The sequence below is a fragment of the Terrapene carolina genome, unplaced genomic scaffold (genome assembly GCF_002925995.2).
Source record: "Terrapene carolina triunguis isolate 2854851 unplaced genomic scaffold, T_m_triunguis-2.0 Scaffold38, whole genome shotgun sequence".
Taxonomy (NCBI): domain Eukaryota; kingdom Metazoa; phylum Chordata; order Testudines; family Emydidae; genus Terrapene; species Terrapene triunguis.
The window spans coordinates 8,222,531-8,247,061 of record NW_020664389.1 but is presented as its reverse complement, the minus strand read 5'-3'; the positions used below and the strand labels follow the sequence as shown (position 1 = coordinate 8,247,061).

Here is a 24,531-nt window from a genome sequence, read left to right as displayed (position 1 = left end):
ATAAGAGTCTAGTGAGGGCACATTAAGAGTGCACTGGGATAAAGTTTGTAACTTGTTCAAAAATCTCATACACTAGCTAGGCTCTAAGATAGTGACTAAATGTTGCATACTTTATAATCAACTTTGCTGACACTTCTTAAAATTTAAAAAATATACAACAAAACCTATGAAATAGTGATCTCTACTGTTCACACTGCAATACTATCTTCCAACTTTTCTGCAGGAACCACTTAGCATTACATTACAAAGCAATAATTTTCCTACCGGGAAATGATACACCCTGAGTGTTATAGAGGCAATATGTCTAACAGATTAATTACACCAACTTAAGAATGCCAAGTTGTCTGTATTTAACTGACTGGGAAATGTATGTTTCATTATATTTCTAAATGCTATATTAATCTTCTGCATTTCAACTTAGCGAGACAGTCAAATTAAACATTTTGGAACAACCTAGTTATATATCTTGGCTTTATGTTAAAGCTATCCCCTGCTAGAAATACAAAGACATACGTACGTTATGTATTAGGAATACAAATGAAATGGAAAAGGATAATTAATTTAAGGACAAAGGGCATAAGCAATAAGTTTCGCTTTAGATCTATTAGAATTCCCTTTTTAAAAAAAGTACTACAAAGCAATGAGTAGAATTCACCTACAGTTTGCCATTTTGTTTAAATGAAGCATTCTACTGAAAGAGACAAACTCCCTCTAGGGCAATTAGCAATAAAGAACTTACGCTGTTCCAAAAGATAAATTAAGTGTTGAATGAAAAATGTTGTTTTACCATGTCAATTTCTTTACTGCTACTGCCTACGCCAATTTGGGTGTGGCTGGAAATAATTTAATTCTATTCCTGCAGATGATTTGGACTTCTTCTAATATACTCTCCAACCAAACTCTCTCAAACTGTGGGTTGGGACCACAAAGTGGGTCACAACACCATTTTAATGGGGTCATCAGGGCTGGCTTGGACTTGCTGGGGCCCAGGGCTGAAACCCGAGCCCGAGCCCCACCACCCGAGGCCGAAACCTGAGTGTTTCAGCTCTCCGTGTTGGGACTCAGGTTACAGGCCCCCCGCATGGGGCTGAAGTCCTGGGGCTTCCGCTTTGCCCTTCCAGGGTCAGCGGCGTTTGGGCGGGCTCAGGCTTTGGTCACCCCTCCTGGGGTCGTGTAGTAATTTTTATTGTCAGAAAGGGGTCGCGGTGCAATGAAGTTTGAGAATCCCTATTCTAGAAACTATCATTTCTATTTAGATAATTAATCTTGAGCTAGTTACAAAAGAAGTGGGAGAAAAAGCAACCTCAGCGCCAACAGCCTATGAATCCCAGGGATGTCAGTGGGAGCTATATGTAATCAGCACCTATGAAAAAAGAGGTTATTTTTAGTTAGGAACCTAAATATGGGATTTAAGAGACTAACTTTAGGTTTTCATACTGAAATACAACCTAGATATTCAAAAAGGGAAGGCATACAGGTTTATTTAGGGGAAAAACATGAGTTCATGCTCACTTGGCCAGTCCTCTTTGGCAAATATATGTCTGGAGTTCCAGATAGCTGCTCAAAAAAGGAATGTTGCAGATTCCTCTTCATTTCCTCTATTTATTTATTTATTTTGATTAAAGTAGGAATTTGGAATGTGCAAGGCATTCTTCAAACAAAAACAGCTTATTAAAAAGCACATCAAGACTTTGTCAAAGTTTTATAATTAATTGAAAAACCCATACTTTTTTTTTATTAGTATTTTGTCTAAAATTTTCAGGGTTTGGGTTTTTTTCCCCCAATTGAAATTCAGATTTTCAGCAAAAACCTACAACGTAATCAAAAACTCAAATTTACAAGAAGTTTCTATCAGCTCTACACAATAAATAAATAAATAATAAACGCTAAATAAATAATAATAATAATAATAATATTGTACTTAATATCTTTACCTAAGGAACACATTGAACATGGATGTTAGTTCAGGCTCTCTCCTGAAAAATAACCGTTATGCAAATATTATATAAATTTTAATCTGTGTAACATGAATGTCTTTAGTTACTGGTTTAACACTTTATTTTTTCCTATCAAACAATAGTAGACTGACAACTGGAATGCTTGTGGATATTACAGTTCAGTGCATCTTTGATATACAGTGGAACCTCAGAGTTATACAGATAAGCTTTAGAAGTAATAAATAAAAATCATCGTAATGTTTTGTATTTAAATTGTGCCTTTCATTCAGGGAACACAAAATACTTTAACAAGATGTGCTTATCCCTCTTTTGCAGTTGGGGAATCTGAGACACAGGAAGGTTAAGTAACTTGCCAGAATCACAAACCATGTCAGTGGAAGAGGCAGAATTAAAACTCAGGTCCTCTGATTCTCAGTCCAGAGCATTATCTATGGACCACATTGCCTTTAAGAATCTAGATCTTGGGAAACCAAGTCATACCCCATAAATAAAATGTTAGTCCTACACGAACCAAGGAGCATTGTAAAACTCACCACCTTCTGCTTCAACCTCAAGGTACACTTGTTAGATATTAGCAAAAACAATGAGGAGTCCTTGTGGCACTGTAGAAACTAACATTTATTTGGGCATAAATTTTGTGGGCTAAAACCCACGTCATCAGATGCAGATGCGTGGAGTGAAATATTACTTTTTGTAGTGACCCATCCACTCCCAGTCTTTATTCAAGCCTAATTTGATGGTGTCCAGTTTGCAAATTAATTCCAGTTCTGCAGTTTCTTGTTGAAGTCTGTTTTTGAAGTTCACTTCACCCCCACCATCAACCTCAGCATGGACCAGTCCACACAAGAGCTCCACTTCCTGGACACTACAGTGCAAATAAGCGATGGTCACGTAAACACTAGTAATTTTCCCTCTGCTGATATTCACACCTTCTTGTCAACTGTTGGAAATGGGCAACGTCCACCTTGATTGCATTGGCAAGGCAACTCCCATCTTTTCATGTGCTGTGATATATATACTGCTTACTGTATTTTTCACTCAGTGCATCTGATGAAGTGGGTTTTAGCCCATGAAAGCTTATGCCCAAATAAATTTGTTAGTCTCTAAGGTGCCACAAGGACTCCTCGTTTTTGCTGATACAGACTAACATGGCTACCACTCTGAAACTTGTTCAATATTGTGTTTTCTAATACAAACACATAATAGCCACAAGTATGTTTAAAAGAAATCATCACCAGCACATCAGAACAAAACACTACATGACACACATAGAATTGTCTCCCTAGAGAGAGAGGAAGTGAGAAGAAATCCCCCATACGTTAGCTATGTCCCTTAATGCTTCCTGGAAGGTGCTTAGACACTATAGTGATGCAGGCTGTATAAAAAACATGCACAGAATAGAATAGTCCTGAATGCTCAATATTTTACTTGTGCTGCAGAGGCTATTCTTGACCAGCAGGATGAATTTTAGTAACACTGAGGTCCTGCATAAGAGGCACTCCCTTCCTACACGGTAGATGGTATTTTAAGGATCCAGGGCTGTCTGGACAATGCTTCTTTTTGATAGACTTTTTTTTAAATCTCTTTCTTTGTGTCTGTCTGTAGGATCTGAATTTTAACAGCTGGAACTATTGATATCAGCATGAAGAGTACTATTCTAGAATGTCGTTATCGTTTTGTAATGCTTCTGTGTTTTTGCCAGTGGAAACTGAGAAAACATGCTCCTTCCCATTCTTACAGTTGCTTTATGAGTCATTGAGATTATTGCTGTTCGAAGTTACTGTTGTATAAACATTAGACATTCCTGACCTTCTGAAAAACACCTTCATCAAATCTATAAAGCTGTAACAACGTCTTGAATTTAATGATATAACCATTTTATGCTACTCATGCACTGTAAATTATTTGGAGAATCATAGAGCAAATGAAATGAAGATGAGACTAGGATGGGGCGACGAGAGAGGTTAGCGGCCCCTTGCAATGCAATTACATGAGGGCATATCACAATAAATGTAGGTTTAGCAGAGTTTTGCATTCTTCATAATTAAAAGCAGTAAATCATGACAGTTTCTTGTCATCTTATATTGTTTTACTCTAAAGAAAAATGTTTTGACTTATTAGTTCGACATCTTCAACATCAATTAGCAACTGCAGCCTGGAAAAGGGCATTTTTTACTACAACATTCCATTTCAGATCCACTCCAAAGACTAGTGACAAATGTCTTAAGTCTGAAACCTCACTTACAAGCCTCAGGTATTGTAGAGATCTCAGAATAGTGAGTGACCACATACATCATAACAAGTGCTGCAACAGCATGTTGTTAAAGGATAGGATCATATTGGAATTTCAGCCTTACTTTTTCTGCATTTCACATCACCCATGTATGTTTATGCTAAATTTCATATTAAATGTAATTAAGCAAACAAAATGAATGGTTTCATTTTTGTGTGTGATTTAATAGCCACTAAACTCACATTTTTTTAGGATTACTGTATATATGAGAGGGGAATGTAATAGCTGAACTCAAACACTATTTTGTAGGTCATGAAAAAGGATCATTTCATATTTTCCTGGCAGCATGGAAACTTTTTTGACCAGTTGTAGCTAATGGTATTGTTGTTTTGTAGCAGCCTTTTATTTAATTTGCATATTATAATTCTCTAAAACAGTTCGGAGGTTCCATCACGACAAACACTCTATCATCACTTTGATAAATACTATGAATCTGAAATACTGTGGTAAATCTCTTTCACGCATCTCAGACTCATAGACTTTTAAGGTCAGAAGGAAACATTGTGATAATCTTGTCTGATCTCCTGCACATTGCAGGTGACAGAACCTCACCCACCCACTCCTGTAATAGACACCTAACCTTTGGTTGAGTTACAGAAGTCCTCAAATCATGATTTAAAAACTTCAAGTTACAGAGAATCCACCATTTACACTAGTTTAAACCTGCAAGTGACCCATGACCCATGCTGCAGAGGAAGGTGAAAAACCCCCAGGGCCTCTGCCAATCTGCCCTGAAGAAAAATTCCTTCCTGACCCCAAATATAGCGATCAGTTAGACCCTCAGCATGTGGGCAAGACCCACCAGCCAGACACCTGGGAAAGAATTATCTGTAGTAATGGAGCCCTCCCCATCTAGTGTCCCATCATCAGACAGTGGAGATATTTGCTGCTAGCAGTTGCAGATCACTACACGCCATTGTAGGTAGCCTTGTCAGACCATCCCCTCTATAAATTTATCAAGCTCAGTCTTGAAGCCAGTTAGGTATTTTGCCCCCGCTGTTCCCATTGGAAGACTGTTTCAGAACTTCACTCCTCTGATGGTTAGAAATCTCAGTACTGCCTGCTTTGAAAGATATTATACAGCAGAAATTTAGATTTTAAAATATCTTATTGTTATATAAGGGCAACTTTCATCTCATGTTGAAAAGCTTATGATAAAAACTGAGATACAAAAACTTGTCAAGAGAAGAAAATTTATTTCAAGCTACAAAAAATTCCATGTTTTCTATTTGAGCAAACACAGAGCTCACTCCAGTACAGTAATGAGTATCTTTTCAAAGAACTGCAGCATTTTAGTCATATGACTCTTGTCAAATTCAAAGCGAGTTGTGTTGCTAAAATCCCAATTGTGTCTTTGAAAATTTAGGAGTTGAAAGAGGCCTTTTTTCTGGCACATGCATCTATTTAGGATAACCTAAGCAGAGTTAAAGATAAGTTTTTCTTTACTAAAGTAGGTTACTTATACCCAGACAGCTATATAGCCATGAAATTTTAAGTATTTTATATGAAACTTGTTTGTTTACTAGTTCATACAAAGCTCAAGAACTGAAATAACTTTTGCACCCAGCTACACTGTTTAAATCTGGAATAACTAACTGAAAGTACTCTAAATTTATACCAGAGTAACTGGGAGCAAAATTGTCACTGCTTCTTTATGCTGTCTTAAATTTGAACTGGAGTTTTCAATGGTGCAATGCTCAAAATGTGGGGGAAATTAACTTAAATTGCAGTGTTTAATTTAAAAATAAATAAATAAATTACCACTTAAATTCTCACCACTAAAAAGAGTGTTTACAAAGAGTGAAGTAGATAATAGATCCATTACATTTCAGTAATCATATACTGGTTTAGTAAAGAATTCCTCAAGATCAAAAAATAACCATATATTCATCTTTTTTGAAAAAAAAAAAAAATCCTCGAACCAAGAAATGAAGGTGATTCCAAAAATCAAAGCTGAACTTCACATCATTTCCTATTCACAGCAGATATTCTTTTAACTGCTGTGGTGAAAGGCAATTCTTGAAACCACAGCTTTCAATGGGGTTGCCTAATTGCTTTAGAGATTGGTCAGGAGTCCATTTGGATGTCCAACCTTGTCTATAATATAGAGAAACTTTGTTGTACCTGAATCCCTCAAAGCAACACACACACGCACACACAATGAAAGCCAAATATACCCCCTGAAGACACAAGTGAACAATTGTATATTTGGCTCCATATATACCATATGTCACATAAAATGTGTCCCAGGCATCAGAAACATACCAATACAAAAAACAAGCACATATTAAAGAACAATTAATATCCAGGTGCACACGGAGATGTGGGACATTTGCACTGCTTCTCTGCCAATATATGCCAATTTTTTTTTTTTAACTGTTACTCACCTTTAATGTCTTCTATTTCCAGAGCACTTAGTCCCAAATTAAGGTGGGATTTTCAAAAGCACTCAGTGTTGGCTAACTCTGCTACCATTGAAGTTAATGAGCGCGAGATTCACATATGGTGTAAATCGGCTTAATTCCATCAAATCCAGCCTTGAGAGATTTACCATTGATTTCAGTGCTAGAAGAATTAGGCCACCACTGTGTGCTTTTGAAAATCCCATGTTTAATTCTTAAGCACACAAATTCAAAAAGCATAGTAATAAAAAAGAGAAAATAAAATACCAACAAAATGACACTATTAATCTTCTGGAGATTCTACTTTTCCTAGCATAGTTATCCCATCTGAGGCCTCCAATCAAATGTTTCAGCCCAAAAGCATTGTATGTATAAAATCATTAAAAGGAGCCATTGCGATCACATAGAAGGAAGTAGCAACCTGGCCAAATATTCACAGCTAGCTATCCACCCACGAACTAAACATTTCCAAACCCAGTCAGCATTTAAAACCAGGAAGGATCAGCCCCATCCACAACAATAATTCTTTTCTAGCAACCAAGAACTACAGTAAGAGCACAAGGACAGACTTACTGTGGTTCTCATAATATATTCATCCTAGGATGCAACTGTACAGCTTGAAATATTGTTTGAATTCATTATGCCAGCACTTTTAAAAACTCATACATTGCTTTGCACATGACCAACTGAAAAGTAAAGAAGGTTTATTATTATAGAAAGAAGGTGAGGAATGGCCAAAGACAGTAGTATAAACATTCTAAGCATCACACTTTGGTATGTTTTCTTGAAATTAAAGAAAGGTATCTTGCATGCGCAGAACACCATATTCAAAGTTCTGTACCTTCTTTTTAAATCAAATTTCTTCAAACAAAGCAAAAGCATACGTTCTTCTTTCACAACTATAACCACAACACAGAGCTTTTCACATTATAAAAGCACAAAACAGTATCTGAAAAAGAATCTAATATTCCTCCTCCCCGATCCCCATATTCTTAACGTCTCCATAGTGCAGTCCTGAATGGAGTTCTATCATATTTTTTGGAACACAAAAATAAATTGCTTCTGGGCTGAGACCAAGAACATTAAATATTAGCCTAACACACACAACTTTTAGAGAAGACTACACAGAACTGAAAATAGAAACATAGGAGGAACTTATCTCATGCACTATTAGTTCAGTCAGACAACCGAAGAGTGGACATTTGTAAAGAGTTCATTCTGCTTCTAGTGGTAGTATCTGTTCCTGTGGTATTCCCCATTCTAATCTTTATTTTCGAGGTCTTTCATGGCTTAACACCCTCCCTCCCTGTCATCTGTTGCACTCTACAAAGATGTCAATCACAAAGCCTACTCCACCAGTGATGCCAGTGTGATGTTATCTGATTAAAATATGACTATATAGATCAGTGGTTCTCAAAGCCAGTCTGCCGCTTCTTCAGGGAAAGCCCCTGGCGGTCCGGGCCGGTTTGTTTACCTACCTCGTCCGCAGGTTCGGCCGATCGCGGCTCCCACTGGCCGCGGTTCGCCCCTCCAGGCCAATGGGGGCTGTGGAAAGTAGCACAGGCCAAGGGATGAGAACCACTGATATAGATCATTGTTGCAACCACTATTATATATTTACAACTCTTGTACAAAATGAGGCATGTAAGATATCTATGAAAAGGTTATGATTTGCTGGTTATGACTATGCTATGTATATGCATGTATTAGTTTTGTATTTGAAGTTATGAATATTGGCTCTATACCTGGATTTCAAATGTTTGCTCCTGAGGAAATGCCCAGGAAGTAGTTAGCCAGCACATCTTGGAGGGACTATTCAAATTGAGTGGCCCATCAAAAGGCCTCTTACCTCACAATGGACCACAAAAGACACCCATCTACACTGAGTGGCCTGTACTATAAACGTGCTGTCTGGAATATAGGTAATGGCTTCCAGCAATGACTGAGCAAAATTGGGCATGAACATGTGACTTGCCCATGTGACTCAAAACACTATCTGGTGACCTGTGATTCTCCACTACCTGTGCTAAGGTTTTTATTTGAAATCCTGGGTTTCCCTCCACATGGCAGAGGATATAAATGGCCCTGGAAACCTCTCCATTTTGCCTCTGTCCTGCTCAAATCTCTGGACTGTGGACTTACACTAATGGGAGCATTCTAACCAAGGGACTGAGGTCCTTCCACTGATTTGGAAGCAACCAGAGACTTATCAAGCCAGCAGTTTATTCCATCATTGTTACAAACCTGAACCAAGAACTTTGCAATTACTGTATGTATTTGATTCTTTTAACCAATTTTAACTCTCACCTTTCTTTCTTTCTTTCTCTCTTTTTATAAATAAACCTTTAGATTTTAGATACTAAAGGATTGGCATCAGCATGATTATTGGGTAAGATCTCAGTTATATATTGACCTGGGTGTGTGACTGATCCTTTGGGATCAGAAGAACCTTTCATTTGATGAGACCGGTTGTGAAGAACCACTCATCTCTGAATCCAGTATTTTTGGTGGTGATATAAGAACTGGAATGCCCAAGGAAACTGCTTTTATGAATTCTTGTTAGCCAGTGTGGTGAAACAGGAGTGTACTTTTGTGGCTGGTTTGGTATATCCTATGAAAGAATTACAAGCAGTTCTGGGTTGTGTCTGCCCTATTTCTCAGCAGTTCCTCCTAAATTTGGCATCCTCAGTTGTGATTCACTGAGGCATGGTTACTGCCAGCATTAACTGCCCTTTACTTCAGTTTTCTCTCAAACATCTCCATGATTTCTCCCTTGCCACTCCCAATGCATAGGAAGAGCTCTTCATAAAGATCTACAAAGCGATTACATTCTCCTTCTACAAATCCCTCCTAAAAACTCACCTTTGATGCAATGTCTACACACATCTCAACAATAGCCAGGCTGTGGGAGTGCTGTGACCACTGCAGATTATCATAATTTTCTCACTGTTACCTTCTGCTTCCTCTGGTGGATTGCTGTGGTCACCTATTATCTCACATAATATACTTAGATTGTAAGCCTTTTATGACACGTGTGTGTGTGTGCATGCGTGTGCGCACATGCTCCAGTCCTTCACATGCTACCATAATACAACAACTAAATAATAAATAGCAATAATGATAGCAATAACTATAGGGTACATCACTGACACTGGGAATCTCTTTAAAACTGAAAACAGTATTTTAGGTCCATCCACTTCACCAGAGTCTCTTACTTACCAAACTATGGGGAAACTCGGTCAGAATGAATGAATAATTTGCCAAAGCTGAAGTTATACTTAGAGCAGGAAGTGCAGTCTACCCACTCAACACATTCTTTCCATAGTTTGAAACAGCCAAAATGTCTAATCTTTGGAACAGGTTACAAAGCCGTAGCCCTGATTTTATATTTGAGAAGACACAGAAAAATGAGAAAATGGGGTTTGGAGGCAGAATGTGGGATTTGTTTGCTCTACTGTTCTAACAATGATTTTTCTTTTGGGTTGATTGGATGGGCCTGTACCTATTGGGTTCCGGGAAGTGGGCGGGCGAAGCCCGCCCACTGCTAAAGGATCCTCCCCCCAGCCTAAGGGGAGGACCCACAGGACCTAAAACCCAAATGATTACGGGGGACAACTAATGTAAAAACAGGGACAGGAGTGCGATTAAAGGGTCAAAAGAAGGGAACCTGACGGGGACACCGAGCAGAGAACCCCGGACAGCGCCCACTGCTCCTCAAAGGTGTCAAGGGAGCCAGTGGACGCCGCCCAGAGGAACTCTGCCCGGATACGTGAACGGACAGAGGATCGGAAACAGGCCCCACAGTCACAGGAACCTCCATCGGCCAACCTCCTCTCCCTGGTTTTATAGATGGCCTGTTTATTGGATGGGCCTGTAGCGGGGTGGACACCCGCTCCTGCCCTGAGGGGTTTGGAACAGCCCTGGGAGAAGGCTGTTCCAGGGAGAAGCAGCTACTGGGCTGATTGGGGAAACAGCCGCAGCTGGGCCATGCCCCAATCAGGCCCCAGCTGGCCCTATAAAGGCAGGGAGCCAGGAGCTCAGGCCAGAGTCTCTCTCTGCATTCAGAGAGAGAAGGGCCTGGCTGCAGTCAGCTAGAGACAGAGTACCTGAGAGAAGCAGGGCTGGGGAGAGGCTGAGGAGTTCCAGCCTGGAAAGCCCCAGGTGGCGGCGGCCTAGTATTAGGCCAAGGGGTACTGGGGGTTGCAGAGGGCAACCCAGGTGTAGGCCAAAGCAGCAGGTCCAAACCCAACCTTGCCTGTGATGAGTGGCTGATACTGCAGTCTGCCCCTGGGCATGGGGCTAGATGGTGACTGGCAGTAGCCTTATTCTTAGGCGAGGTGGGGTTAGTGGGTGGGGGTTCCCCTGGGAGGGGAGACCCAGTGAGTGTGGGTACTGCCAGGGGGCAGCACCCAGAGCGAGAGGCACTGGGGTCCTGGGAGGGACACAGGGTCCAGTGCGAAGGACAAGGCGGATCACCAGCCTGCAGAGGGCACTCCAGGCTGGACAGAGCTGATTCCCCAGACGACCAGCAGGAGGTGCCGCAGGGGTGAGTCTGACCCCTTACAAGGCCTTTTGTACGATGCACTATTTTAACTGATGTGCAGGCACTTGGTCGCTTTGGATGGGTGTTTTTTTTTTTTTTTTTTTTTTTTAAACCTTTGTTTGGTTGATGGAATCTTATTTATCTATTGCAGGGAGAGAGATTGTGGCAAACAATCCCTGGTACAGGGACAAAGGCCTGCAAGAAGAACCTTCCTTTGGCCAGAAAATAGTCCTCAAAAACATACTCCCTATGGGTAGCTCAGAAACTAGCTCACAAAGCAGCTAGTCACAAATCTCTAAAGTTGTCCACACAAAGGTACCATGTAAGGCTAGCGCAAGAAGGGATACACTGATTCTGTTTTCTGCAACCATTTACCCTTTCTGTCTGTTCCAGGTGGTGTTGGCAAAATGGTGCTTTCTGATCCAAGCTCCACTAGCAGTCCACATCATGGTTTCATTCAATCCCTCAGTTCCTGTACTTCTTGGGAAAGCAGACAGAATGATCCAAATGCAAAGGGGCAACTCTGTCAGGAAGGATTCTCTAATGATTTTATGTTTGCTGCCCGGGAATCATTGCAAAATGCAGGATTTCAGGAGAAGACTGTACTCCTGCTTTCTGGGTGGAAAAATGTAACAATAAATCCTGCAACCAAACATATAGGCACTTGTGGCAAAACCCAGGACAATAATGCGGGGGGGGGAATCAATCTCAGGCATTAAATCTTTGATTATCTGTCTAGCAAGGTGGCAGATGGTAAATCTACAGCTGTTATTAAGACTTCTGGTTCTGCACTGGCACGCCAGGGAAAACCAAACTAAGAGTTTGGAATTCTAGTGTGATCTACCCTCCTTAGCCAAACCAGTGAGGCCCAGCTAGGATTCCTTTCGGTATATCAATATTGTACAGAATCACTTATCCTCAAGTGGCATTCTAGCATCATGAGACCTGGCTGCTATATAATCACATCTGTTAGCTATATGTTGGCTTTTCATAGTATCCTATAAACCAGTGGTCTCCATAAAAAGGAAAATCTAAAAAGGTATTAATTTATATTTACCTGCATATTTCTAGTACACCCATCAATGTGATACCGAAGCACATGCGCTTCATATCTGATATCTGGGACAACTACAGTTGTAAGAGTCAATGTCTCCTAGTCTAGAGTCCATAATGAAATATCTTTAGAGCAGGGTTGATACTGACTAGCTATTTGATAAGCTCTGTGTATCCGCAAGCATGCCAAATCCAATATTGTATGGGGCTAGACTGAATCCTGCCTAAGAAATGCAAGGGTACAACATGGGGCTTACTCCATTAGAGGAACATCTGCAGCAATCAATAAGGGATATTACCTCTCTATATTAGTATGTGCAGCCTGCAGTCCTGATGACAGGGCCTTCCTATATTATAAATTAACTACTGGAGATTCTCCAGGGAGAACACATTGAAATCAGCTGCTAGGAGCCTGAGGTATTAGAAAGTCTCAGTCTCACGTGATATTAAACTGTGATATTTAACAACAGACTGCCATTAAGAACTGGCAGTTTTGTTTGATTGGAACAGGACCACGTTTTTACCCCACCTAAACAGAATACCAAGGATGACAAAAGGGCATCTTCCTTATCTTTTCCTCACATCTACTTAAGCCTCTTGCTTTACTGAAGTAAACAAGTGTTCATGTTGTTTTTCCTGTGCCAGAAAGAAAACAACTTTAAATAACCCAAGATGTAGCTCTGAATCCATTCCCAGATGGATTTAAGAGTTAAACTTTGCTCTTAAATTATGTTCAGTGACATTCTACATCAGCTACCCAAGTTTCCAGGAAATTCTACTCAGATTTTAATGGAAGTACTTTCCTTTGCTGATGCTTGATTTTTCAGAAGTTAGTTATATATGAACTGTAAGAGATTTAGCCACTCTTGGGAAGGATTCAGCAACATGAGGTGGTTTTTGAGGAGCTGCAAGGATGTTAGCATCTTAAAGCTGGCAAAAAACAAGAACTGGCACTGAATGCTCATTGAGGACTGGGATCCAGATCCTCAAAGATATTTAGACACCTAACTCCCATGAGAGTCAGTTGCCTTAAATACCTTTAAAAATCAGCGCCTAGCTCAATGGGAAGCCTGAAAATAGTCCTTTTCTAAGCTATATGAAAATCACCAAAAAGCAAAACAGTTTTTTCATGGTCTGATCAAAAGTTGTTTCGTTATCAAACTCTCTCTCTCTCTCTCACAAAAGCATACATCCAGTGGTGCTGGAACAAGGTGGTGGTGGGGGGAGGTGCCACCACACCCTCTGGCTTGAAGTAAGAATAACAAATACCCAAATACATGGTTTCCATAATCAGCACTCCTGATTATAAAAATTGTTCCAGCACCCCTGCACACATTCATATCGGGGATGTCTATAAATATGAAATATTGTAGCCCAACCTTCCCAGGATAATATTGTCAAAAAGTTATAGCTATTAAAATAAGTACTTAATGTAAGTTCCCTTTGAATAGCACAGCCTTATTAGGACTATGCTATGACAAGTACTATCCCTTAATTCCGCACAAATATAGATAAACTAGGGAATGTCAGAACATTTTCATAAAATGGAAGATAATACAGCTTTGACACAAAAATCTGTATTATACACATGGTCATGTGTATATATACATACACTACATTTAATCACACTGTAGCCTAGTTTCCAGGATCAAACAGCTGCTATTCACTGTACAAAGCTGCTTCTTTTTTAAATGTCCATAATTCATACCATGCATATTGATGTCCATTAACAGCTTTTTTGCAAACCTTTTTATATAAACAAAATATGCTAGAAAGGAAACCATCTGTACAATTAAGTGGTCAGTCAGCATATTTGTCTTACATAAGCAATAGTACAGCCACACTATGGTGCAGTGTAAACATTGACTCAGTGATCTGACATCCTAGCACTGAAAAATTATCTTTCATCTGGCAGAGGCTGGAACTGCTGTGGAGTTGGTACACTTAGTCCTAGAGTGGAGGTGAGCTTTGCATTATACTTGATCTACACTGAAATATGAAGAAAAGTGATAAGTCCCAGTGGGAGTCCAATACATTCCTTCCAGATGGAAGACGTGACTAAGGTTTACAATAGTATGAAGGTGGCAGCTTAGAGATGGTGAAATATGCAGATCAGGACATTGTCTAACTTTCCCATGGTCAATATGGGCATAGGTGCAGAGGCCCTCTATAGGTAAAAAGCAAAAAATGGGTGAGGGAGGTGGGAGGAAATTATCCTTATAAAATAATTCTGCATATTGTCTTCAAAAGAAACACAACTAGTCAACTCTCAGAGAGATTTTATTTATTTTTCTATTTTAGAATTGTCAGGGATTCTTACTGACCTTTAATTATTGACAATTTGTTTTCACTTCTGACAGAATTATTAGATTGTCTGATATATTCAAAATGAGTCCTTTGACCTTTCATGTATGAAAGGGCTATTAAATACTAGGACTCAGACAAGTACCATTATTTTTGCCACAACAAATAAAAGGTCAAAGGACCTGAGCTCAGAAATGACAGACTGGCTGCTCTGTAAATCAATGGTAGGCTTTGTGTTGACCACAGTGATAGGTTTATGGGCAAAGGTCAAATCATTTAGAAGGCTCAGGGAATGGTAAGAAAACCTTCTACTTAGACCCCTTTATCATTATCCACTCTCAAAGCGCACCTGCCTTGAGCTACTGTTCCTGTGAATAGACAGATGAAATGATAAACAATAAGTCATTCAATTACTAGTCCTAGTGAGGGAAAAGTTCATCAGTAAACTCTAGAAGCTCCTTGACACCAGAAATTAAGAGAATGATGCCAGTCCCTGCTGGCCTGATAGGCTGATTGCTAAGGCCATACGATACCAGTTAATTTGGAATTCACGGTGAGATTACTAATTGGGTCAACAGCCAGAAAGTGAAGGCAGGGGGACAGAGTCTGAAACTCAAGCATGTTTTAGAAGTTAAAGAAGAAATACACTTCTGAAGTGAGCCATTAGCACTATGATACAGCTGCAATTACACAGGGACAAGAGATGAATGGTAACCAATGGCAAAATGTCCAAATACAATATTAGCTGTGTTCTGAGCCAGGTGAAATGAGAAGTCTAGCGCCATTTGCAAATCAGAGAGAAACTCATTATCTACAGAGAAAAATATAGCTACTTCACAAAAATCCTCCTGAATATAGATATATGGGCAGCCTCCCTGATCATCTGGAGATAAGGTGTAGCAAACAATAACAATTAGATAAAACTCTTAAAAATAAATCCTAGGAGTAAAATATTTAATTATATAAACTTTCTGAGAATCATCAGACTGGTGGTTTCATTGGTACAACTCTGTATCTGCTCTCACAGTGCTGATTTTGTGAACTCATTCATTCAGGAAGAAAGTACTTTTTTGATTGACTCTGCTAATCTTATTGAAGTTCCATTAATTTCAATAGTTGCTTGCTATTGACTTAGCGTTCTGATTCACTGGCACTGGACTACTCTTTTCCTATTGCACCCAATTCCCTCAAGAAGTCAATGAAAGAGCCCTCAAGTCAGTTGGCCACTGCTCTATAGGACAGGCTTGCTGCTGTACTTCACACTGTCAACCACATTTTGGGATCCTAAAGAGAAGCTCACCTCTTCTTTCACTTTTGTCTATTATTATTTTTACACTTTGTTAAGGTCAGTCCTTGAAGGGTAAAATTTAGCACTTTGAACAAGGCTATACAGATGTTTGTTAGGTGTATGTGTGAAGGGATTAAATTTGCAGTTAATTCTAGCTATCTACTTTTGTCAGAATCATCAAGTACTGTAGATAGCCTATGTTATCAGGTGGTCTTATTACAAGCATCCTCTCATTCTCCCTCCCACCTTCATTTCTATTGTTTGTTGCACCAATTTGCTGCATCTTTTTTCAAATGATGCTCTTCAGCACTGGAACCATGTCTTCCTCTGTGTTTTCACTATGCTTACTATGATTGTGGCTTTTGGACAAAACAAAACAATTATAGTAACAATAATTCTCCACTGCTTTAGTAAATTAAAATATAAACCCTTTGGAAAAAATACCATTTCTCCTCAGAGGTTTATCTTTATGTTTTAAAAATTGTTCAAGCCTGCTCAACATACTCATAGACAAATAGCTCATCCCCAAACTATGCCAGCGTATGCAATGTAATTTGATATGTAATTTAACTTGAAGGCCATGCTCTTCATGCAACCATTTGAAAAAATTCACATAAACCTGTTAAACCCACAGCCCTTTTCTTTACCTGTAATGTGGCTAGTAGAAAGCAATGTATTTTTCACTTTTGTTTAAAAAAAAAAAAAAAAAAGAAAGAAAGAAAGAGAGACCTTTCCTGTATTGTTCACGACTGGTATCATGCATTACCTTAAAATGGAAACATCCATTTAAAATGGACAGGCACTGTATTTTCTTCTTTCTTTCTCTTTTAAAGCCTTCCTGTGGTTTTCCAAAAGCATTCCAAAGAGGTTACTTACTTTGCTTTGAAATTGGTTTGAGTTATGAGTAGGCCACAGCCTGAGACCAGCAGCTGAGACAGCAACAGAGATGAAAGTTTTTTAGCTTTGAGATTCAAGGGGAAACACAGCTGCTACAGCTGGCCTTCTCAGATCTCAACACTTACTACAATGATCGAGAAGGCGATAATGTGCTGTGTCTCAGTTTGAAAAATGCATTAATAAAAATAGTCCTTAAATAGAACAAAAAGTCAATTAATCAAACACTAGACTTTTGGCTCTGGAAACTGAAGTGGGCTATGTTTACAGAAAAGGGTTCTGCTGCATTCTGAATTAGAATATCAACTCAAATTGCCAGTGATATTACTTCAAACTGATTTTTTAAAGTAAGTTTATATAACAGGAGATTGTTGTCATCTCACAAATGTTTACGGATTTTATCAACATAGTGAAGAAGCAGAAATGCAAAAGCAACATATATAAATGAAACACCACTGGAATAGTTTTATTGTAAGATCCTAGACAAACAATTCATATAACTACATGTAGACCTGGACTTTTATAGCATATGCAGGACAATTTTTAAAATATTAAGAAATATTAAGTGGGAAGTACAGCTTATCTTTAAGATCTTTTGATTACACTTGACAAACTCTGATCTCACTGCAGGTTTGCAGCATTACACATCCCCCTTTAGGACCTCTGAACAAAGTATGCAGTCCATTTGGTATATGCTTAATACATTCTGGCAACAGTATAAACAAATGTCCTATGCTGTTCATATCAGTGCGGCCACATTGCTACTTGAAGGTATTTGACTTTAAATAAGAACTGGATTTAAAATGAAATATTAGCAGAAGGGTTAGAGTCAGTGTGAACTCAACTATTTGAACCTTCTTGACTCAGCATGAAGAGGTTCATATTATTTTGGATGGAATTATTTGTATCCTGAATCTTAATGTAACTTTTGCCAGCCAGGGAGCAAAGGGCAAACCATGAAACCAAAACTCAGACTGCTAGAGCCAGCTTTTCAACAGAGCTCAGTTCCCAGCTGCTGAGAACAATGAGAGCTGCTGAGCACTTTAAAAAAAATCTAGTTACTTCAGTTTAGGAGCCTAAATGGGAGCTGAACTCTTTTGCAAATCTGACCCTTGGAGTGTTGCATTCTTGCTAAGCAATCAGGCTAGTGAATTATGTATTTAAATAAAACCTCATTCCATAGGGAGCAGTATTTTTATTCTGTGAATTATACAACACACAATCATAAAGGAAAATGAACTTCAAGTTTGGCCCTTATTAATTTTCCTTATTTTCAAAAGTGCTTGGATTTATTATTTTAATTAATGGAATTATTTCCAGGAAAAGGAATCAAATTTATAAAACTATTTAACCCTATATTTTAATCAAAATCACGGGAATAAAGTTCATGCCTGACAGAAATATTATCCTACTCTTATAAACCATGAGCTTGTCTACACATACATTGAGTTTGCAGCAAGCTGAGGTGTGACTTTGCCCTGTACAAGCCTGCTGCCCCACTAACTGTGCATCGGACCTTGTTGACATACATTAACAGGTTTGATTTTCCTCGCTTTGTTTGTGTAGAAAAGTCCTGAGTGATGCATTTAAAAGATGATGGTGCCATTCAGAGGCACAACCAGAAGCAGCCCAGATTACCTGCCTGGTCACCCCAAATTCGGGAAGCAAAGTCACCCCAAATTTGAGTGGCATTACCACCCCATGCAGCAGGTCACAGCCCCACTCACTTCAATTTGGCTCGAATGGTCCTCTGTCAAGACAGGGGGGCTGGCTGGCTCAAATGCTAGTAAGAGGTATTGCATCATGATGCATAGGATTACAATGCCACCTGCTTAAATTTCACCTGGATGGCCCTCCATCATGAGGTCAGAGACAAAGGGGGAGACCTGCATCCCTTCTCCCCCTACCAATTGTACGGCTGGTGCTGTTACACCAATCTAGTTAATAGTTTTTGCATCTAGAAGCAACAAACTGTGCCCTAACAGCCAGTTCTGAAAGAACATGTTTTATTCGTCTTCAGTTGTCTAAAACATAATTGATATAATACAGAACTGACTGATGCCATGTCAATAGCCAAAGCAACAACAAAATATCATTTTCACATAAGAAAGCTGTGTTAAGTGATCTACATTTTTAAGTCACTCATCAGTCTTTAGGACTCTCTGTTGCTTTTTACAGATCCAGACTAACACGGCTACCCCTCTAATACTCATCAGTCTTTATTTTCTTTTGACACACCCTGAATTCACAAAACAAAAAACTGTCCACCAATTCCTTAGCCATACTTTATTGACAAATAACCTGTTCTAAGAAAGAAAAGGCTGAAAACAAATAACACTGCTCTACAGCCAAAATGCTTCTGAAATAAATGTAGTCAAACTTTACTAATTCTGGGTCACTGAGAACGAAAACGATGCTTAAAATTGTTGATTAGCTCTAGTTTTCAAGATATGCTATTGGGTCAGTATATACGACCCTTGACTTGGGAATGGCACAGGATAAGTGAGTTATAAAGGGAAGGGATCTCAATTTAAACCAGAAATGACTAAAATACATCTTTGACTGGATCTATGAATAAATCTATGACTGGGTTTGGACAGTACTTGCTTTTTAGGCAAAACAATGAATGATGCAATCTGAAGCTGGTATTGCGTCATACATGATATGAATTGCATCATGTTATTCCTAGAAGTCATGGATGATGCAATCATAACGAAGCTTACATCACTCTGCTGAACAAATTGCCTTATAACAGCTCTAGAAATCATACAGTGTCGTGCTCTCTTATTTGTCAGTGTTTGATTTTGCAAAGGGACACATTTCTGTTTAGCCAAAGTGAGCAGAGATGCCTCGTTCTTGTGTGAACAGTGCAGATAACTTCTGCTATGTTTGTGGTGAAGTGACTTTTGCATCACAAAAGCGCAGTATAACTACTATGGTTAAGAAAGCCTATCACCTTTATTTTGGCTGCAAAATTGGAGATAAGGACAAGAGGTGGGCCCCACACATATGCTGCAAGACTTGTGCAACAAATCTTCACCAGTGGTTGAACAGGAAAAGGAAATCTATGCCTTTTGCAGTGCCAATGATTTGGAGAGAGCCAACAGATCATACCAGCAATTGTTACTTCTGCATGGTGCCTCCAGTTGGGAAAGGTGTGTCAAAGAAGAAAAACTGGACTGTGCATTATCCAAACATTCCATCAGCTATACGCCCAGTACCCCACGGAGGAGGACTGCCGGTTCCTGATACACCAGAATCATTCTCACTTGAGTCAGACGAGGAAGAGGAAGAGGATGAAACTTCTAGTCCTGAACCATCAATGTCACAGGACCCACATTTTCTCCCATCCTCCTCCTCTGAACCACACCTCATAACACAAGGTGAACTGAATGACATTGTCAGGGATTTGGAACTACCCAAGAGTAAGGCAGAGCTGTTGGGCTCCAGACTACAACAGTGGAATTTCCTGGCAGGTGATGTTAGGGTTTCCATGTTCTGTGTCCGTCAAAAGGATCTTGTCCCATTCTTCTTCATGGAAGGTGATCATGTAGCCTGCAACATCGATGGTGTGATGGCAGCCCTCAACATCGTTCACGATCCAGATGAGTGGAGACTGTTCATTGATTCATTGAAGACGAGTCTTAAAGCTGTTTTACTGCATAATGGCAATGTTTTGCCATCAATTCCAGTTGGTCATGCAGTCCATATGAAGGAAACCTATGACAACATGAAACAACTTTTGAGGTGCATAAACTATGACCAACATCAGTGGCAGCTTTGTGGCGATTTGAAGGTTGTTGCTCTCTTGCTTGGTCTGCAGACTGGATACACAAAGTACTGCTGTTTTCTCTGCGAATGGGATAGTCGTGCAAGAGATTCCCAGTACATCAAGAAAGATTGGCCACTCCGACAGTCATTGGAGCCTGGGAGGAAAAGTGTTCAGCATCCACCACTTGTTGAATCAAGGAAGATTTTGTTACCACCCTTACACATCAAGCTGGGTCTGATGAAGAACTTTGTCAAGGCCATTGACAAAACACAAGCAGCTTTCAGGTACCTTCGTGGAAAATTTCCAAGGTTAAGTGAAGCTAAGATAAAGGAAGGTGTCTTTGTTGGTCCTCAGATTCGTGAACTTCTTCCAGATGATGCATTTGACCATGCACTGCGTGGCAAGGAAAAGACGGCATGAAAAGCCTTCCAGTTAGTGGCAATACATTTTCTCGGAAACAACAAGGCAGACAACTACAGGTTGTTGGTGGAAAACCTCCTCAAGGCATACAAAAGCCTTGGTTGCAACATGTCACTAAAGATACACTTTTTGCACTCTCATCTAGATTTTTTTCCACCGAACTGCGGAGCAATAAGCGACAAGCACAGCGAGTGATTTCACCAGGACATTGCAACAATGGAGAAAAGCTATCAGGGCAAATGGAGCCCATCAATGCTTGCAGACTATTGCTGGACAGTGACAAGAGATGCTCCATTTAATGAATACAAGAGACAAGCCAAGAAGCGCCGAGTAGACACTGAATAGGACTAAACTATGTACATAATAGTTTTTTGCCTTTTGTTTCATAATAAATTTTATTTATATAACCCTTTTGCTGATTTTTAAAGTGTTACATAAACAGGACAGGTGAAATATTATCATGTAAAGCAACCATAAACACATGAAAAGACGTAGGTTTACAATTTATGATTAAAACTCTACTATCTACACAATATACATAGACATAAAATGTAAAAACTTAAATATCTTAGAAACAGTAACCAATCAGTTGTTTTAATTGTCATATTTGAATTCAGCACATCAAAATACATAATAAATAGCACATTTTATCTCTGAAGCAGACGACTTCTCAAAAATTGTAGACCAGTATAATTTATAATTCAGATTATGCCCCTTGTATTTGTTCAATTTGTGTCTGTGAATATGCTGCTTAATGGGTGAGAGGTAACAAAAACACATGCAATGCGTTCCTGCTCTTACTAAGAGAATGGGCGTCAGCTGTGGTACAAAATACCCCCTCCACCATCCACCTATCTGCAGATGCACAGATATCATGTAACACATCTCAACAATGGAAAAGTTACCTTCATTTGGAATTTTGGCATGTTTAGGTTAATTTGCTATTACCATAAATAATATATATTTTTTATATATGCTCAGCCTTAGGTAATGCATTGACAACTGTCTTATAGGTGCTCTGTTCTTACAACCACACAGCATTTTTGTTCTTGTTGCAATAAGAATTAGTTGTTGGCAAATAGACCATAAACTGTTTTTTTTCAAACTCACAGTTAAGTTAATGTTCAGGAGGATATATATATTGGTATGTCAGCAGTCTCCAAAGGGGAAAGAATCACCCAATCAGTAACAGCCATGAGCATCCTTTTAACAATATGTTAGTCATTAGTAATGCTACTTTGAAAAAGCCTATGTGTGCAAAAGTTTAAAGTATGCTGAAGCATATTAATTAGATTAGTTCTATTTATACATTCAAAATGACTGAAAATATGTAGTTGACAACATAATTATTAGGTTTATCCAGTCTTTCTCCAGACTATCTTTGAAGATGTTATTACTAATTGTGAAAAACCTATGTTAAATTACCACATAGGTATATTTGGTCATAAGTGAAATAGAAACGACAAAGTGAATAAGGTCCAAGATCTTTGAGAATTCCCTTTTCTAATCCGAGGGTTGAGAAAACAGAATTCAAAGTTCATTCAGACAGGGGGAAAAGAATGGAGTACACATATCACTTAGATTGTCTTCAATTGGGAGGCAATACTATCAATTTTATTTTCTACACCACATGATTTGTGAAAAATCATGCTTAGCTCTCTTCCCACTTAAGTTAGCTTCAGAGTCCAGGATTCAAATTTAGAATCTTAGGTTTGTTTTTGCAGATTATCTTTTGGTGATGTGGACTTCCACTTTCCACTGCCTGATGTTTATCAAAATGTTGTCTTTGGAGAAAGAGTACCATTGAACTGAATTTTTGATGCATATCTGAGCCCTAAATGCACAAACCATGTAATTATGAGCATGGAGACTTCTTTAAAGCAGAAGATTTACTGAGACTTGTTGTGAAAAGTCCTGTCCATCCTAATTATAGTTGTAAGAGCAATGATTAGATATTGGACGGATCACTTTTAACATGATTTTCAAAAGTGCTTGTCCATGCTGTAAAACACAAAATTGAAAATAGTATTTTGTAATTAGTACGCACGCAAACTTAAATTTTAAATTATTAGAAGTTATTAGCTTAATCATTTTACCTTTTATGTGAATTCAACATGTGAACTCTTTTTATTTCCTTGATAACCTTACTGAGTAAGTTCTCTCCATCATACAGTATGGCCAGATGAGATGCAGTGAACCCTCATTATAAACTTAAATATTCACCACAAAAGGGTGGCTAAAGTGGAAATGTGCTGTTCAAGTTTTGATAAATTGTATTATATCTCAATGAGGCAGCCAATGTCTTAGAATTAATATTTATAAATATGTGTGCTATGATTTACATTCTTTCTTCACACTTTTATTCCAGTCAGAATTGTTACAGCAGAGCAAAATATCTATTTATGAAAACTAGTTTTTCTTTAACTTTTCAATTTTTTTGTATTAAAGCAGGGGGGATCATTTTGGAATAGTGGTACAACTATTTTGTGAATGAATTTTTTTTTGCAAAAATGGTACAAATGAATGCTCTGAACGACATCTCTTTAATGTACAAACTTAGAAGACATTTAGCAAAGACTGGTTTTGCTGCCATTGAAATCCCCCCGGTGACAAACCTGTGCCTCTATAAAAACTTTATTTTATAGTAAATTCCACTGTTTTAAAAACACAGTGGTGTTGTGGTAGTGGTGTTTTTTTGTTTTTGTGTCTCAAATGTATGCAGACTTTGTAGATTTGGCGATTTTTCCCTTATTTTTTTTCCTAATGAAACTTAATTAACTTTGTTTTGTAAAGAAAACTGAAAAACAAATCAACATTGTACACCTCCAATAATCAGCTGCCAACAATTTGTGGGAAAGTAAGTTGAATGTAAACTGAAGTTAAAGCAAAATATTCATTTTGTTATCTCAAGGGTTCGATTCAGCAAGAAATAGTCTCTTCAACTGCTTTCATACCAATAAGTAAAAATCCTTCTGACTACATAGACAGGGAGAGACTAATCTTCATCAATGCTAGAAATTTCCTCCCTATTAGCTGTAGGACATAATGTCACACATGGCAAGTAGACCACAGTAATGTAAGGAGGACTCTAATGAGTGTGGTTAGTGAGTCCACCAACATCCTAATGTGCTTGCCACAACCAAATGAGGTGGGCCTTTGTCTGCGCGGCAGAAGGAGAAGGTGTTGCAGCTCCTTTAAATAACCCTGCTGCCCTGAGTTACAAGGGGAAGGCAAAAATCAGCTTTTTAATCTGTTTTTTGAGCCTCAACCTCGTTCTTCAAAACCTGTCAGTGGGTTTTAATTATGTATTTTCCAAAATGAGCATGCAAGGACTTGGAGAGATTCTTGCTACATCTAGTGTGAGTTCAATTCTACAAACATAAGCACAATCTATGTGGGTGGACCCCTCTCCATTAATAGAGCTCCTTCAATATCAACAGTCCTCTGCATGGGCACAAAGAGGTCTGGTAACATGGTTCCTATTGCAGGATCAGAGACATAGGGAATACTAGCAACGAAGAGTCTATTTTATACTATTGTATGTAATCAAGGATGAAAAAAGTCTTAGTATTGTTTCTCAATCTGTCATTGGTGAATCTTCACT

The 24,531-nt window shown here is 38.8% G+C and overlaps 1 protein-coding gene across 4 annotated transcripts in view; it reads left to right on the top strand.

Moving 5' to 3' along the window:
• ROBO1 (roundabout guidance receptor 1) overlaps positions 1 to 24,531 on the top strand; it is a 1,048,580-nt gene that overhangs the window by 815,326 nt on the left and 208,723 nt on the right. The window lies entirely within an intron of this gene.